The sequence below is a fragment of the Macrotis lagotis genome, chromosome 1, assembly GCF_037893015.1.
Source record: "Macrotis lagotis isolate mMagLag1 chromosome 1, bilby.v1.9.chrom.fasta, whole genome shotgun sequence".
Classification (NCBI taxonomy): domain Eukaryota; kingdom Metazoa; phylum Chordata; class Mammalia; order Peramelemorphia; family Peramelidae; genus Macrotis; species Macrotis lagotis.
Genome location: NC_133658.1, coordinates 261,783,888 through 261,798,405, shown reverse-complemented (window position 1 = coordinate 261,798,405; position 14,518 = coordinate 261,783,888). Strand labels below are relative to the sequence as shown.

At 41.6% G+C, this 14,518-nt stretch overlaps 1 long non-coding RNA gene across 1 annotated transcript; it reads right to left on the bottom strand.

Moving 5' to 3' along the window:
* Positions 1–7,230: 7,230 nt before the first annotated feature.
* Positions 7,231–11,269, bottom strand: LOC141516024 (uncharacterized). Its single transcript, XR_012476588.1, has 3 exons — positions 11,224–11,269; positions 10,847–10,931; positions 7,231–7,505 (listed from the first exon to the last, which is right to left on the bottom strand). It is a non-coding gene; the product is annotated as an uncharacterized LOC141516024 (long non-coding RNA).
* Positions 11,270–14,518: the final 3,249 nt, after the last annotated feature.

The window sequence follows — 14,518 nt, the reverse complement described above, 5'->3', positions numbered from 1 at the left end:
CTCCTCCGGCACCTGCGAGGGGAGGACGGCTTAGAGGGGAGGGGGAGGAGGGAGGGGTGTGAGATCAGAAAAGGAAGGGAGAGAGGGAGGAAAGAAGGGAGGAAGAGAGAGAGAGAGAGAGAGAGAGAGAGAGAGAGAGAGAGAGAGAGAGAGAGAAGGAAAAAAGAAAGGAAGGAAGGGAGAGAAAGAAAAACAAAGAAGAAAGGAAGAAAGAGAAAGAAAGAAAAAGAAAGAAGAAAGGAAGGGAGAGAGAGAAAGAAAGAAAAAGAAGGAAGGAAGGAAGGAAGGAAGGAAGGAAGGAAGGAAGGAAGGAAGGAAGGAAGGAAGGAAGGAAGGAAGAGACAAAAAGAAAGGAAGGAAGAATACATACAAATAGTCCTAATACTCAATATAAGTAAAAGAAAGGAAAAGGATGACATACAGATAGCTCTAGTAAGAAAAGAGAGAAAGAAAGAGTTCCCGTCCCTACGTCCCGGTAAGGACTTTGGAAATTTTAATTGCTTTTGAAAATCGAATTATGGAGCGCGCCCTGGCGCCGGACTCCCCGCCGCAGGGTCGCAGATGCTTTGTCTGCCGGGATTCGCGCGAGCCTCCGGGGACAGGTGGGATTCCTGGCCGCCGACCTCCTGGGATCCCCGGCTTCTCTCCCCTGGTCGGGCCGGGTGGACGCCGGGCTCGGGCTCCCAGTCCCCGAGCCGGCCACGCCCACTCCCCTGGCTGCCTACAAGTCCCAGCCTCCCCGGCCTGGGCGCCGGCCCTCGCCAGCTCCAGACATGCAAAAGAGCCCTGCGCCGGAGACACGCGGGCTGCGAGGCCACTTGCTCGGGTAACCGGGATTATTTGCCTAAGAAATGGATGTTTGCAAAACAAAACGAAAACTCTCTGTGCCCTTGGAGCCTGCTTTGCCTTTTCCGCGTCTCTTTAATCCTGATGTTGGGGTGGGGTGGGGGCCCGCGCCCCGGCAAGTAAGGCTGAGGGAGAGGAGAGTGGACTGGGGTGACCGGTCCGGGGACCTGAGCCCTCTGCGGACTCCCAAAAGGGGTGGGGGAGGTGTGAGGGGTCTCGAGGAATGGAAACGGGAGCCCCGGCACCGCCCCGCCCCTCCACAACCCCCCTCGCTTTCCCCCAGACTGGAGAGGAAATCGGGGTAAAAAAGCAAAATCTCCTGAGTTTTCCCCAACGATGTTGGCCCGGGAGGTACGAGAGCTCCGTGGGCCGCCCTGGAGCTCCACCGACTCTTACCCATCCCGGGGAAGGCGATGCTTCGTGTTTGTGTGTTTCTAAGCTCCGCCGCGGGAGGATCACCGAACAGGAGGGAGAAGCTTTAACAAAAGTCTGTGATGGGATGCAACCCCCTCACCTCATAGAGGGGAGAGGAGGGCGAGGAAGGAGAAGCGGGAACAGAGGCAGCAAGGGGCATCGAAGAGCTCGTGCCCAGCCTTGGCAGTGTGATTGAAATCACTCACTGATCCTGCGATCTCTTATACTTTGTTTCTTCCTTAAGTATGTGATTTCTTTCTCATCACACTCAGTTTGGATCAATGTACAACATGGAAACAATGTAAATAAAGACTGACAGATTGCTTTCGGGGGGGGGGGGGGAGTGAGATTGGAGGAAAAATTGTAAAACTCAAAATAAATGAAATAATAAAAAAAAATCACACAATGTCAGAATCGGAAGAAAATTAGGTCAATACCATGAAATCTTTGAAAAATCTTTTCACTTCCTAGCTGAACTTGAAGTTCCGAGGCTTCATTCTTCTACATACTATACAGATGAGGAAACTGAGGCAAACAGGGTTAACCAACTTGCTCTGAGGCCAGGATGACTAAGGATGAGGAATCTTCCAGACCAGCACTCTGCCCACAGCTGCCACCTAGCTGCCCAGAAGTCATGGGTGCTGAATTCAAATACTGGCTCTAAACTCAAACAAGGGATCCTCTGAGGACCCTTCCAGCTTTAATTCATTTTCCATTTTGCATGTGAGAAAAATAGAGCCCAGAGGAGGTAGAAAACAAGCATTAATTAGGCAGCTACTGCATCTTTATACCATTTGATCCTCATAACAACTGTGGGAGTTGGTGTAATGATATAGCTATTTTTCAGTTGGAGAAACTAAGAAGAAAAAGATTAATCATCTTTCTTAGGAGCAACTAGGAGGCACAGTGAATAGAGCACCAGCCCTGGAGTCAGGAGGACCTGAACTCAAATCTGGCCCCAGACACTTAATAGCCCATCTGTGTGACCTTGGCCAAGCCACTTAACCCATTGCCTTGCAAAAATAAAACAAAAGTTTTTCATAGGTCCACAGTTAGTATCTGAGGTCAGATCTGAACTCATCTTACTGACTCTAAACCAAGCATTCTGTCTGTTACACCACCCAGCTGACTTGTCCAACATTTCACAGCAAGTGGCAGAGCCAGCCTAGAACTCAAGTCTTCTAAGTCCTGTTCTATTTTCCACAGGTACCATCTCTAGATAATCTCCATGACTCATCTAAATTAAAAACTGGCTGATGGCCACTTCAGTCTGATAATCCCTTCACCACAATTACTTGCTTTGATCAGAAATGCTGCAGGATACATTCAATCTAAACATTTGCCTGGCAGGGTAATTATGAATTACCACTATGGTTTCCTCAAGGAGTTGAGAATTCCATAAAGAAAACTCAGTTAATTATCTGACCACATGTTGAACACTATCTCAAGCAGTCGGCAAAGAACTCTAGAGTTATTGGTGACATTGGCTTTAACCCAGATTTAGGCATGCTATGTGGTCATTATTTGTCCCTGCAGAATCTGAACATCTACCAGGAAATTCAAATAATCCTGATTTTTGTGTGCAGTCATATAGTCTATAATATGACTCATGAGGCCTTCCAACATCCTGAAAGGTCACTGAAAATCAAGGAAAAATCAAAGTATGTTTAGTATTGTTTGCTAGTCATGTGTTTTATTATCTTTGAAAATTCATTAACTTGGGTATGGTACAAATATGTTGCTGATGATGCCTTAGTCCCCAAATCACCTGCAATTTCATTGATATGATTATTCCCTCTAGCATCTGTCCCTTGGTGCCCAGCTGTCCAGAACTGCTAAGGGTGGAAAAAAAATTATTTGTTTTTTGACTAACCCATTGAAGGAGTCTCTTTAACCTTAGCTGGGCTGGTCCTGGGGTGATAAACACAAACAATCCATAGCCACTAGACTGCCTTGGATGCATTCCCAGCAGTTTTTTTAGTACCTTTGAAACCTCTGGTGACCTCCATGCCAAGATAAGCTTCAAAAGGAAGAGCTTTGGAAAGAACTCTTAGTGAACCGAACCATGTACACCCTGTGTTTGCATACCCTGCTTTATATCTCTTCTGTGCCAAGAAAGTTCAAGTCAGTCTAAATGGTAGGCATGATGAAGTCCAAGAATGTTACCAGTGAAGAATGGCATTCCAGAGGCAGTAGAAAAGATGCCATCAGACAGATGTATAACCAGCAAAGGACATGGGCCAGTCATATCTAGAGAGGAGGTGGTAATGGCTAGTGGGTATGCCGCATAATGCCAGCACATCTGGAAGAAAGTTCTCAAACTCTGGACGAGCCCTCAGTAGATTGTTTTGGGGGAAAACATGGACAAAGTTCATGAGGTGAGGAGTGGATGAGTAACAGTTGGCATAGCTGGCACAAGGATCCTTATCAATGAGATCAAAGAGCCATTAAATATATATCACATGGGTATGCAGCAAATTTTACTATTCTTTGATGTTATGGATAAGGAGCAGCCCCTAAAGGAAGAAGAGCCGCTTTGTCTTGCCTCTAACACAGACATTTACCCTCTCAGTTCTCAAACTATAAATTACAGAGAAACAGAGGGGCTGCACTGAAAGTTTTCTCAATTGAGAATTTTCACTATACCAATGAAATCAAAGGTGTAGTGCCTTCCCTCTATTAATTAGCTCCAATTTGTCCAAAACAGATCTTGTCTGTACTTACCAGTGTCTTCCCCATTACACTGAGTTCTTTGAGAGCATGGCCTGTATTTTGCTGGGTGGTTTTATGTATCCCCAGAGCTTAGCAAATAGTAGACATTTAGTAAATGCTTATTGACTAACTATTTATCCTTAACTTTCACCACTAGGCCTTCTAGAGGGTAGGAAGAAGAGAATAATAAAAAACAAACATACATTTATTCAACCTTCAGAATTCTCAAAGCATTTTCTTGTAAATAATGATGATGATGGTGATGACTAAAATAATATTAATACTAATAATATATATATATATATATATATATATATATATATATATATATATCTGTTAAATCATGTCCTCATGTCCCAGCTCTCTGGGACCCTATCTGAGATTTTCTTAGCAATGATACTAGAGTTGTTTGCCATTCTCCAGCTCATTTTAGAGATGAGGAAACCAAGGCAAATAAACTAAATTACTTGCTCAGCATCACACAGCTAATAAGCTTTTGAGACCACAGAAAGATGAGTCTGACTCTAGGCCTGTTGATCTGGCCCCTGTGCCACCTAACTGCCTGTAATATGTATATAGGACTGAAGTTTGATAGATTCTTGTCCTACTGGGGCAGCTGGATGATGCTGCAGATAGAGCAAAGCCCTGAAGTCAGGAGGACATGAGTTCAAATCCAACCTCAGGCACTTACTAGCTGGGTGACTCTTGAGCAAGTCACTTAGCCCCATAGCCAAGCAAAAACAAAAATAGTATTTTAGTATGGGAAGGGGCCTTTGGGTTAAGTTAAAGTTAAGTGGGATTCCATCTGCTGTGTCAGCAAGTCAAGCATTTATTAAGTACCTACTACATACCAGGCTCTTTGCTGAGTACTGAGAGTACAAAGAAAGCCAAAAGGATTCCCTGAATTCCAGCAGCTCCTAGTCTAAAGGAGGAGAAAACATGCAAATAAAAAACAATTCAGGGTAAAATGGAGATAAAGTAAGATCAGGAAAACTTCCTGTGTAAGGTAACATTTTAGCTGGAACTTGAAGCCAGGGAAGCCTGGAGGTGGCAATGAAGAGAGAGAGAAACCTCTCTGGGGGGTACTTGGGAGGGGGGGTTGGCAAGGGTTGGTGGGGGGGGCAGACAGCCAGTGAAAATGACCAGTGTCAGAAAATTGAGTTTCTTGTTCAAGATAAAGCCAGGAGACCAACGTCACTGGATAATAGAGTATTTGGAAGGCAGAAAGTAAGAAGACTGAGCTTAGTTTAGGCTGTGGGGTTTAGACTCCTAGAATAATTGGTCTATTTTCAGAACTTGGCTGTTTTGTTGCTGGGGCCCCAAAGAGAAAGGTAATGAGGGCCAAACAAAACCAGTCAGGCCAAATTAGTGCCCTGCAGGCTACTAGGCCTGGGCGTGCCTGTCTCTCTTTGCCAGGTTGAAGTTGATTTCTCCCCTCTGGGCTGTCCAGAATCTTGTTCAGTTCATCCATCAACCTTGCCTTAACAGCAGGAAAAGAAAGAAACCAAACCACCCAGACAGGTTCCTTCTTATTGGAGCTCTGACCTCACTGTGAGGGACCAGGAGGGAAAGCATCTTTGGGGGGAAGTTGTGTGGAGACTGTCTACTATATGGTTCACTCCACAATTCTCCTGAAAAGTAACAATTAAGTACATTTTACCCCCCCCCCCAGACTCTAAAGCTTGAACCCTGCTCTGAAGAGACATTGCTATCATTTTGGGGAGGGGGGGGATTTTGTTTGTTTGTCTTTCATATTCTCAGATCTGGTAAACCCTGGACATAAATGTAAAGCCCCTAGGCTTCTTTCAACAAAATACCCTTCTCCCTAAACATTTGATAGATGGGAGCTTACTATTCGATGCCATGCCAACTTTCTTTCTTTCTTTCTTTCTTTCTTTCTTTCTTTCTTTCTTTCTTTCTTTCTTTCTTTCTTTCTTTCTTTCTTTCTTTCTTTCTTTCTGGCAATGGGGTTAAGTAACTTGCCCAAGGTCACACAGCTAGGCAATTATTAAATGTCTGAGGTTGGATTTAAACTCAGACCCTCCTGACTCTAGGGCTGGTGCTCTTTCTCTCAGCTTCGAGCCCTGGACAAGTCACTTCACCTCCCTTGTTGATAATCAAATGAGATAATAATTGTAAAGTCCAATTCCCCAGCAAATAGTAGGTGCTTAGGGACTTAATTCCTTTCCTTCCTTCTTTCCTGTATATTAATGATGATTAAATAAGTTGGCATGTGGATTCTGTCCAGACACAAGGATAATACTAAGAGTCAAGAGGCCCAGGTTCTAGTCCAGATTTTCAGTCAATGATGAGCTGTATACCCTAAGTTAAATCATGTCTGCTCTTATAAGAAAGTGTTATTTAGGATTTCTTTGTTGCTGCTGTTGTTTTATCCTTCATTCAGGAAGAAGACCTTGACATCAGGTAGGTGATGCCATGACATGCAAGTGGATTTCTTTATCTGTTATCTGAACTCTCAGTAACATATTTGGTCCCTTGTTTGTAGTCTCTCTCCTTTTCCAATCTTACCTCCATATAATCTTCCAAAAGAACAGGTTAACCTTGTCACTTCTCTGCTTAAGAAACTTCAGTGCCTCCCCTTGCCCCTAGGATAAAATGCAAATACCTTAGTCTATCCCAACTTTTTTTTTTATATTACCCTCTTTCATGTAATCTATATTCCAGGGAAAATGGTCTATTTGTTGCTCCCAGAACTCAACATTCTATCTCTAATCTCCTTGATTTTTATTTAGGCACCTCCCAACATTCCTCCCATTTACCTTTTGAAATTCTTAACTTTCTTCAAGACCCAACTCACATACCACCTTCTATATGAAGCCTTTCCTAATTAGTGATCCCTCCTTGCTCAAACTATCTTGCCATCAAGATTTATGAAATTAGAAGACCAGGGTTCAAATCTCACATCATGTGACCTTGAGCAAATCACTTAACCCTTCTTGGCCTCAATTTCCTCCTCTGAAGTCCTTTCCAGTCCTGAATCTATCATGACATGACCTTATATGAACTGATGCTGAGCAAAGTAAGCAGAACTAGAACAGTGTACATGATAGCAGCCATAATATATAACCATAATGAAACTCTTCAGAACTCTGATCAATGTAGTAACCAAATCTGCCTCCAGAAGACAGGGGTATCTAGTTAATAAATGTTTAACAACCAAACAATCCAAAAAGAAAATGGCAGCCCGACACACTTTTAAATTTAATTTGCATTCTTAACATTTTTTATCACTTTCTTAAATCTAGAAAATGAAGAAAGCAATAAGTCAAGCCTTGATTTGAAGCAATTATTAGTTTCTGCCATATAAATGCTTGCCTTCTTTCCAGCAGGCTCAGGCCCCGCTGACTAATGGTGCAGTTCGTCACTTACTTCTCTTGGCTGCAGAGAGGTGGATTCCATATATCAGAGGAATGACCAATATGTGGATCTGTTTTGCTTGACTATGTATTTATTTGTCTGAAAGGAGAGTTGTATGGAGAGGGCCGAAAGAAGAATTCTTCACTGGAGACTCTCTGTGATCATTAAAAGAAAAAATAGTAATAATCAGTGTCTTAAAAAGAAAAAATCTTTACTTATTCATGCATGCAAATGTGTATTTCCACTTCTCCACCCATAGAAATTAAACTACTAGAGGGCAGAGTCTGTTCTCTTTTTGTCTTGTGTCCTCAGAGTCTAACAGCTTACTTAGTATATTGTAAGCAGTTAATTGTTGCTGTTGTTGTAAGCACTTAATTGTTTTTTGAATGAATGAATGAATTTCTAAGGTCCTTTCTGACTCTCCATTTCTGATTTTATGGAATTTAAGTTTCTTCCTACAAAGGTAAATTGGAGAACAGTGTTACTTTCCCAATCACATTCTGAAACCTTCCATCCCTCTCCTCCACTCCCACTCCACCAAAGTCACAGGGGAGCAGAAAAAGAGCTGAGCTCCTGAGGTTGCTAGGTCCACACTGCTCACCTCTGCTCCTGCACCACCAGTTACAATGACTGCATTATAGAACCCCTAAACTGAGTTCCTTCTACTACTGGATTCCAGAGATTGAAGGAAGTGTCTCTAAAGAAAAGGAGATTTGCTATTGCAAATAATTTTGATTTTCAAATGTAGTCCTGGGAAGAGAATCTAAGGCTTCTGTGTGTAAATGTTTATTGAATGAATTAAATGCTTCCTCATGATCCAGTTCTCTATGATGCCAAGGCCAGAATGACTCTGCCTAGGTAAATAAGTTTACCTAGGAATGAGAGACAAGGTTTTTCCCAGCTGCTTCCATCTACAGGAATCACAGTGACAATGTGATGTTGTATGAGATAGCAGATGGGCTAGCTGAATTTTCATGCCATATGTAAAACCAGCAAGAATTAACAAAGAAGGAAACTGAGTTCATACTTTTTAAAACTTTGACAATTAATTTTTTAGATTTTTTTTTTGCAAGGCAATGGGATTAAGTGACTTGCCCAAGGCCACATGGCTAGGGAATTATTAAGTGTCTGAGGCCAGATCTGAACTCAGGTACTCCTGACTCCAGGGCTGGTACTCTATCCACTGTGCCACCTAGCTGCCCCTGACAATTAATTTTTAAAAAGCTCCATTATTAAAAAGGAGATGTCCCCCAGCATATCTCCTCCATCCATCTTAGTATTCTTTACCCTGACCTTGGGTCTTGGTCTTTGCCCACATAGGACCCTATGACTCAGAACTGGAAGAGAGCTTAGAGATTCTCTCATTCAATTCCCCAAGTTTTATTTATGAGAAAACAAAAATCATATTTTTGTCCTTCATTCTCTGAGAGGACCATGATATCAGGAAGTGATTCTGTGACAAGCACATGAATTGGATTTGAGTGAGGGGGTGCTGTGCTAAGTCACCAGTCTTACTTTCTTCTACCATCTGGGTCCAGTGACCAGATATGAATCAGGACAACTGGAGATGGTCCTAGAGAAGATGACTCAAAAAGAAAGGATTTACCCAAGGTCTGAGAGATACAACATGAAGGAGTAGATTCCATATCCCTCCAAGGCCATAAAATAAACTTAATATGTTTTTACTACTGCTTATCCTTGGGGCCAGAGAGATGGCATGATAGATAGAGTGATAGGCCTAGAATCAGAAAAACCTGAGTTCAAATTTGGCCTTTTCCTAGCTGTATGACCTTGGATAAGTCACTTAACCTCAGTTTCCTCATCTAGAAAATGAGCTGGAGAAGAAAATGACAAGCCACTCTAGTATCTTTGACAAGAAACACCAAACAAGGTCCCAAAGAGTTATCTATGACTGAAACAACTGAAGAACAACAGCTCACCCAGCTTCAGTTGTCAATCCCATGTAAATGATCCTGAGTAAATTTGCTGTTTAAAGCCCACTTTCTGAGCAGTATTATCACTTTGTGTTCTACTACAGATCTTGTGTCCATCTCCTTTCCATTCATTTGGAAATTAGAAGCAACTAGGGGCATTGTGGATAGAATGTTGAATCTGAAGACAGGAAAACCTGAGTTCAAATCTAGCCTCAGCTACTTATTAACTGCTTGTTCCCTTGACAAACTACTTGCCCTCCATTTATCTCAATTTTCTGAATTGTGATTGATGATGTTTATCCTTCATATCACATTATGATGCCATGACAAGCACATGAATTGGATTTGAGTGAGGGAGTGTTGTGTCTCATTTTCTCCTTTGGAGCTATTTGGATCCAGTGGCCAGACATAAATCAGGACAACTGGAGATGACCCTGGATGCAGGGCAGTCAGAATTAAGTGACTTTGACTTGCCCAAGGTCACACAACTAGTAAGAATCTGATATAATTTGAACTCAGGATCTCCTGACTCCAGAACTGTACTTCATCCACTGTGTCACTTGGCTGCCATTGAGGATGGTACTTATCTACCAGGTTTAAATGAGATACTATATGTAAAAGTATTATCATAGTGGTTGGCACGTAACAGGTTGTTAATGAAGGCTTATTTTCATTCCCCTTCTCTATGGACCAGGTATCCAAGTTCAAGCTTTCTTCATCACCTCTCACCTGGATTTTGGGATTCTAGTCTTCTAATCTCTTTTCTTTCCAATTCCATCTTCCACATAACCGACAAAATAAAAATACAAGTCTAATAGAATCACTTCTCTACTCAAGAACCTTTCTTTATGGTTTCCTATTGCCTCTAGGATAAACACAAACTTCACAGCAAAGGGGTTTAAATCTCTCTCCTCATTCTGCCTTGGCAAGCTTATTTAACACTATTTTCCTTCACACACCTTACATTCCAACCAGACTAGTCACATTTTCCCTCTACAAGAAAGATGGGGTAGGGAGGGGTATTCAAAGAGGACAAGTGCCTCTGGTGTGAGGGCTGCTCATTCACCTTTGGTGTCCACTCAGCATCCAACTCTCACCTTCGGCTACAAGAAATAACAACCACACTGGTAGGTGAATTAAACCAGTTTGAGGGGAGCCAACAGATCTTTAGGGAGCTCACATTCTAATAAAAAAAAAACCACAGGCAAATAACTATGAACATACAGATAGGCTGTGAATGGGGGTAATATCTGTGAAAAGGCATCAGCACATTCTCCTTACAATTTGTCTGACAACATAACAATTGGAGTTAGAGCTGGGAGAGATCCCTCATTTTAAAGAAAAGTAATCTAAAGCCCAGAGAAGACAAGAAATGTGACAAAAGTCATACAGGCAGCAGAAATGAGATTTGAATTTAAGTTCTAACTCAGGATCTCAGGCTCTTACCTTTATATCTCAGTATTGTTAATTTTTAATGCTCATCTGTGCTCCCTATTTTTTAAAAAAATGTTAATTAATTTTTAATGTTCATATGTCCTCCCTATAATAACGCTGTAACTTACCCATGGCAGGAGCTTAATAATTACTTGGTGATGTTGCTGTTTGTCCTTCTTTCTCAAAGATGACCATGACATCTGAGAGGGGATGCTGAGACATGCAAGGAAACTGAGTTTAAATGAGGGGCTGCTGTGCAAAGTCACCAACCTCACTCTCCTCTGGAGTCATCTGAGTCATTGGACAGATATGGATCATGATGACTAAAGATGACCCTGGATGCAATAGGAAACCTTGGTCTTTAAACTAAGGTCTTCACCAGTTTTCAGTGATTAAAGATAAGTAAGAAATGAGACAAAGAATGGTTTCCTTTACCTAATCAAACAAAACATATCTATCTAGGAGGGGAAGACCCTCAGCCAAAACAGAAACAATTGTTATTTACATTCACTCTGAGTCAATCAGGGCCCAAACAGATCCCTCTGGCTCTCATTCACTGGCCAACAATAAGTCCCAGGTTAAGCCTTCCACTTGGTGGTGATGTTGACCATTCCAATAACCATTCCATTTGCCTCTTGACTATTCCAATTGTTTGTTCATCTTAACCCTATTTTCAAAACCTTCTAAATCAGATTTGAGCCAAAATGGTATGAATGAAGACAGTCACTTTTTCTCCCTATGAGTCTATTAGAACTAGAAATTCAACATGCCCATGTTCCACCATGAAAGAAGTCTAGAGCACCTTAGTAGGAGAGTTAGTCAGTCCTGTATCTGGGCCAGTGCAAGAGAAGAAATACTGTTGCCCTGGCACTTTGGGTTTTCCATGGCCCTTCCAAGCAATCATGGAAGAGGAGGCCAAGAACTCCATCAGAGAGACAAGTCAGAGAAAAATGTTTTCAATTGGAGCCAGGCTAGTCTTATTAAACAACTCAGTTGGCAAGAGCAGCTGCCTTTGGCCGGTTCCCCAGGATCTTCATGGAGACAGCCAACAAGGGAAAGCTTCCTAATATTTGCTATTTTCAATTTCAAGCACCTTAATCCTCCCAGATATGTAACCTTGCAAGGGACAGCTGTTTTGCAGGAAGTTTCTCCTTTATGCTGGAGCCTGTGCCACCCCCCCCCCCCCACCAGGCATCTCCTTATATTTCATCACACTTATGTGCTTACTGAAAGGAGAGAAGACAGAGTTCACATGGTCTCAAGACCCTTGTATGGTCAAAAATGCACTGCATACATCCTCCGGCACTTTTAAACAGCCAATTATCTGGCATTAAGAGATAAAAAATAAAACATAACACCCCAAACTAATAAGGTTGGAAAATAGATGTTCCCACGTCAAAGGCTAAGCTTCCATTCCCAGGGGAAAGAGCCATAATCCAAACTGGCCATGGGCAACAAAAAAATTTGAGAGTGTTGATTCAGTTTTCAGCTATCTTTTGATAACTAGATTACATCATCTATTCCAAAATCATAGCTCAAGTCACTTTCAAAGTGATTAAGTAGTAGTCATGAGGGTTGTGGAACTTAGAAACCCCTGACTGTAGGTAGTGAGGTTGTTGTTGTTATTTCTCCTTTATTCTTTAAGAAGACCATGACATCAGGAAGGGAATGCCATGACTGGCAAGGGAAGTGAGGGAGGGCTGTGTAAAGTCATCAGCATCACTTTCTCCTCTGGAACCATCTGGGTCCAGTGACTAGTAATGGATCAAAATGACTGAAGATGGCTCCAGTAAGGGGTGAGGTATCACCAGGAAGGAATGAATCAGTCACATCGTTTTCATATTTTGCTGTCACATTTCTGTTTGAAAAAACATAGCCCAGGTACTCTCTTTCAGTTAGTCAATTTGCATTTATTAAGAACTTATTAAGTATGGCATTGTACTAGATATATGGATTCAAAGAAAGGCAAAAATACAGAATTTACTCTTAAGAAGTTTACCATCTTAATGAGGGAAATAACATCATTAACATGTAAATAACTATGCACAAGATGGATATAGAGTAAATGAAAGGTAATCTCAAATTGAAAGGACTTGCATTGGGGGAGACCAGGAAAGATTTTTTTTTTAAGTGGAATTTGGAGCTGCCTTAAAGGAAGTCAGGGAAGCAGAGGTGAGCAGACAAGTTTTTCAGACTTGAAGAAAGCCAGCTGGGGGGAGCAGACCCAGAGGCAGGAGATGGAGTGCTATGTATAAGGAAAAACAAATAAACCAGTGTAGCTGGCTAAATAGAGTGTCAAAAAATAAGAAAACTAGATAGGTAGAAAAGAGTCAGGCTGGAAAAGACTTCACATGTCAAGCAGAGAATATTTTATTTGATCCTGGAGGTAATAAGGGATCACTGGAATTTACTGAGTATGTATATGATATAGGGAAAAGGAGGAAGGGAAGAGGAAACAGTTAACATGGTCAAAATTGGTCACTTTTTCTTGACAGGTCTCTTTCTTGGATTATGATCAAATAGCTTTTTTCATGGTGATGGTTGTAAGAAAAAAATTATTTTTATCTCAAGAAAAGGGTATCAGATAGCTGGGTTTATATCATGGTTCTGCTACATACTATGTAATCTCAGGTAAATCACTCCCTTAATTGGGACTTGGCTTTCTTATCTACAAAGATAATGAAGGGATTGTATTAAATAATATCTTAGGTCTCTTCTGACTCTAACTCTTGTCCTCTGAAATAATGATAAATTGGGTGAAACAGCCAAAAAATATTTATTAAGCACCAACTATTTGCTGGACACTGGGCTAAGTAAAGAAATACAATCAAAGCTAAAGACAGTTCCTGTTCTCAAGGAACTCACAGACAGAACAAAAAGTCCAAATTCAATATAAAGTTGATATTTATATGACACTTTAAATTTACCTACTTCTTTACAACTACTCTTAGAGGTAAGTGCTTCTCAGCACAATTCAATGAACATTTAAGTGCCTACTGTATGCCAGACCCTATGCCAAGTCAACACACACACACATACACAATAATGTCTGCCCTCAAAGAACATACATGTTATTGGGGAGACACAAGATGTACCCAGATAAGGCAATACTAGTTAACTTCAGGATTGAGTTACCACTAAAAATGGAGACATCCTCTAAAAAGGATTCTTGTAGGAGCTGGCACCTGAGTTGAACCTTGAAGAAACTTAAAGATTCTAAGAGCCAGGGTCAAGGGAGAAGTGAATGTCAGACTTGAGAAATATCCTGCACAAAGGACTTTGAAAAGATGGGAAATAAAATACTGGGCTTGGGAAACATCAGTTAAGTCATTTTGGCTGCATCAGACAGTGAATTAAAGAGAGTAATGTGGTGAAAAGTCAAGCAATGTGAGTGGAAGCCATAGGCTTAGAGGGCACTTTATTTTTTTGTTTGTTTTGTTGTTGTTTTTTTTTTCCGAGGAAACGGCATTAAGTGACTTGCCCAAGGTCACACAGCTAGATAATTATTAAGTGTCTGAGGTCACATTTGAACTCAGGTCCTTCTGACTCCAGGGTCAGTGCTGTATCCACTGCATCACCTAGCCACCCCTAAAGGGCACTTTAAACACCAATCTGGGGAGTTTGTCCTTTATCCCAGAGGCAATAGTTCCACAGGTACTGTCAGATCCACTGAGTCTCAGTGAGATTTAAGGACTTGCCCTCCTTCACAAATTGAATCCCAGTCAAATCAAATCAATGTCTCCCCTGACTTCACATCAAGCTCTTTCCATTCTACCAGGCTGAGAGGAGCCAATTAAATT